The sequence below is a fragment of the Hippocampus comes genome, unplaced genomic scaffold (genome assembly GCF_001891065.2).
Source record: "Hippocampus comes isolate QL1 unplaced genomic scaffold, H_comes_QL1_v1.1 scaffold57, whole genome shotgun sequence".
NCBI lineage: Eukaryota > Metazoa > Chordata > Actinopteri > Syngnathiformes > Syngnathidae > Hippocampus > Hippocampus comes.
Genome location: NW_017805039.1, coordinates 657,638 through 662,035, shown reverse-complemented (window position 1 = coordinate 662,035; position 4,398 = coordinate 657,638).

The window sequence follows — 4,398 nt, the reverse complement described above, 5'->3', positions numbered from 1 at the left end:
TCAACAGTAAGAATATTTATTTTTATACGAACATGTGAAGGATAATGAAAATGTTTTGTCTTCTGTCTGATGAAGTAAACTTCATCCAAAAAAATGCACACAAAGTAGATCTTACTGTTCATTGGAGAGAGGAGAAATCTAATAAATAAAACAATTGACAACATTTGCGCTACCATGAATGGAAGATGTGACCCAATATAGAGCTTTTTTTTTTTTTTTTTTTTTAAATCATGTCAGAATTCTCTTAAGTCACATTTTTTTCTCAGATGTTATATTTTCAATGGTTTGTTGAGTTAGCTGAGCTCGGGCAATGAAGGGACTTCCTACAGTTGTAACATTTTTTTAAAATCACACATGGGGGAAGACCTAGTGGATATGATTTGATTAAAAAAAAAAATCTATATTTTCTATTTGTAGTTTCCCGTCACAGAGGCCCGTTCGAAATGACTTTGCCATTGTTGGAGGGCTGCTGATAAACATCATGATGAACCAGATAATTGAGCAATTTTTCTTGTCTCGAGTGCTGATAAATTTTGCAGCAGCTTCAACTTCTCGCCCTGAGGTGAAACTGTCGACGGGAGTCAAAATAACAACAAAAGTGCAGTTTCCTACTTTGCATCAGGAGAATTTAGCCGTGCACCTACTGCTTGTTTTATTTAATAGAAAACGGCTGCACAACATTAGAAGGTGTATTAGAAAGCACTAGAAAGTATTTTTCTTCAGCAATTAATGCAGAAAAAAAGGAATGATCAAAAGATGTGGGTCACGTGGAATGCATGTATTATGAATCCCCCGTGCATATGACGTTTTTTCCTCTCTATTTGATGAACTCATAATCACAAGAAAGGATCAATGAAATAACAGCACATGCAGCATAGCACCTGGCAGAAATGTTGAGGGCTCGATCATGCGAATTGAAAGCAAATGTAAATAAGTTTACTTTCCAACCACTAGAGGCTGCTGTTGTCAAAGAGAACATTTCGTTGTCTTCCAGCAATTAAACAGAAATCGACAATACAGAACCGTACTGTACTACTACTTCCTCAACCAAAAATCGATGGTATATCCTTTTTTTTTGCCCCGATTTCTTTGACGTATTTTGTTTCCACCTCACAGCTGTTCATGTGACCAAATCAATCTCTTCATCATATCCGTTAGTATGGTCGCTCAGTACTTTCAAGTCAAGTACATTCATGCTTCCCCTCTCTATCTTGTCATCTTTCCAAAGTTGTTCCATGCCAGAGGTCAAAGCAAACTTTGGTGCTTGTCAGGGTCATGCTTTGATCCCATCAGGGGTGTAGCACGGGCCTCATCAGAGAATCGTGGTGGGCTTCGTGCCATTTGCAGGGCAAGCTAAAGGCAAGGGGAGAAGCCATGGCAGTGCAGCTAAAGATTGCCAGACACATTTCTTTATTTAGACATGCATGCAGTGGCAGAGTTTCTCCCTCACACACGGTTGAGTGAAGCTAAGGAGATTAAGCACTAATTATTGCTCTGTTCTCTAGAACTGTGGTTCCAAAAGTGTATCAACAGTGGTTACGCGGGCTCCCTCTAGTGGTATACGAAAGAATCAACGGATTACCTGTACTGTACATCAAAATCTGTATCATGCTACATTTTTTTTAATCCAGTAAAGTTAAATTCAGTTTCAAGACACATTTGCATTTAATCTTTTCAAAATCTGCCTCCTTTTATGATTAACACTTGGGCCTAACCATGCTATGCTACCGTATTTTAACATTTGTTATGATGGTGGTACTTGGAGAGCGATGCATTTTGTGAGGTGGGATTTGGTGTAAAATGTTTGAGAACTATTGCTGTAAAGCCTCTGTTGTTTACATCCGACGCGAAAAGAGACAAACAATAATGACGAAAACAGAAAGCTGGTCATGAAAATCAATAACAGTTTAACTCTGCTTGGAGGGAGATTCACTCTGTAACAAGGTGAGGCTTCGGCCTGCATGTATTTTCATCAAGATTACTTTGTACTGTCGCACCTCATTGGCCCGTTGGCCAAACAATTACCAGAATGTTTGATTTCAATTTCATTGATAGTATATTAAGCGATCGGGTGGACAACCTACTTCTTGGCTTTAACAGGTACCCCTTTGTGTACATGCAGTACGTTTTTTTTTTGTTGTTGTTTTTGGAATGCAATTGTAGCTTTTACAGTTACGGATGCCAGTAGTGTTTAAAATAAAAATCTTTTTGACACAGGAAGTTTTTAGGAAACACATATTGGGTAAGAGATGAAAGGTGACATATAATTGAGGAAGGACCATAAATTAAAAGACAGAGCAAAATGAAGAGGTGACAAGAAATCAGTAACACACAGAAAAATACAGCATTGAACAATTGAATTTGTTTGACGAGACTGGACGATTAATATTATCCATTCCTTTTGAAGCAGTTGCCTGCCTGGAATGACATCATTTTCTACAAACGCCACAATAAGTGCTATTCCTCCTCAAAGTTTATCTCTCAAAGGTCATCTTGATTCAGTCCTCATCATGAGTCATCTTTTTGGATGATGATTATAGTTCATTTATGAATTGTTCAAGAACCAAGTGGAGTTGAACTTTATGCTATTTAGTCATTCTTGGTGGTGCTTGTGAATCCTTTCAAAGCAAATACCGGCATAAAGAATGATTACTTAGTGAGGTACTGAAGTACTGTAATGCACCCTTGAACCCGAACAGGATAAGTGGTAGAAACTGAGTTTTTATGGTCTTTTGTCTCAATAGTAGAGCTATTAGCATATTTTTACTTCTTATGTCTCCTTGTTGTAAACCGACCCTTATCTGAAGAGATACGATGAAAAATAGTCAAGATGTTGGATGGTGTGATGTGATTGCACTTAAAACATATCTTCCATATTAAGTGATACCGCTATCCCTGCTAGCTGATAATTTAGCCACGTTAATTGGCGTGGGTGGATTCAATATTTAATGACGTTTTACGCACTTCATTGGCTTTAATTAGCATGCGTCACTTCGCGGACGCATCAGGGTGTCACACGTGAGATGCTTCTTTCGGCCCAGATGCGCTGCGATCACATCAGGTATTGAAGCAAAAGATACCTCGAGTTCAAATGTGCTCATTCTACTGAGGAAAACAAATGAGAGGGTCAAAATTCTAAATTAAAGCTCAAGTTCACAATTCAGTAACTTCTAGATCACGGGTGTCAAACTCATTTGTGTCGCGGGCCACTTTCGAGTTACATCTTCCCTCGGAGGGCCGTTATGGCAGCAAAACCACAAAAATGTTTCATCGCATGATCGCATTATTACTTGTAAGGGTAACAAAATGATTTCAAAATCTCAACATCATTTATTACACACGACAATTTGACATTTCTGTACATTTTTTTAGCAAGGATCATACAAGTTGACACAGATGATTTTCTTTTGGGGGGGGGGCACATAAACTGATGCCGTGGGCCGGATCTGGCCCCCGAGCCTTGAGTTAGACACCTGTGTTCTAGATTCTTATGTGTTGTCTAAACGTCTGACCTACTCCAAAGTAATTTGTCCTTGTGCTGCGCCAAGTTAGGCTAAAAGTTGCTTTTGGTCAACAATGCTTTAGAAAAGTGCGTATGAATGTTAAGATAAGCTCCTCATATTAAAAGAAGCCATCAAATAAAATGTGAATACAGTCAAGTTAATTGAAAAGCAGTAAAGCGAGGGCCTGTAATTTCACATGAGGCGTATCGAGAAACTCAGCCCAAAAACTTTATAGCGAGCCGCAACTACAAGAAGAAACAGGGAAGGTGTCATGGTAGATTTTTTTTTCTTCTTTTCATAGCCCTCAACATTTTCTTTCTTTCAATCTGCTGACCTTCTTGGTGAGTTTCGGACGGCGAGGTACAATATCCTATCATCTCAGAATTGTCACAGGCATTATTACTTTAACGTTTTGGTGATAAAACCCCCTTTGTTACACCACAATGGTGCTGTCCATTACCCCCGACCATTAATTTTACCACGGGACTTTATTATTAATACGTGTTAATCAGCATTCCCTCAGGTTGCCTGTTCTTTTTAGTGGCTTCATGCAGGTTGCAAAATAACAGCAAAGTGAGCTTCAGAGCGGTCTGCTGAGCATCCTGTACTACATACACACTCCAATCACGTTTTATACCTCCCCCACTCCCCCAATCCCTGATTTGAAATCAATACCGGCAAAAAGATGTGCAACGTGCTGTTTGTTTCCAGATTCCGTTGACAATCGTATTTCTCATCTTTAATTACCAAGTACCAAGCTGCGTTTATGTATGTTAGCCACCCTTGCAAAATGAAGCCGCGCGCAATGGGCATGTTTCCCAGCAGGCTTTTGGCTCCGATGTCATCTTAAATTTGAAATGGAGAGACACCCTGGATACGAAGCTGCAAGATCCAT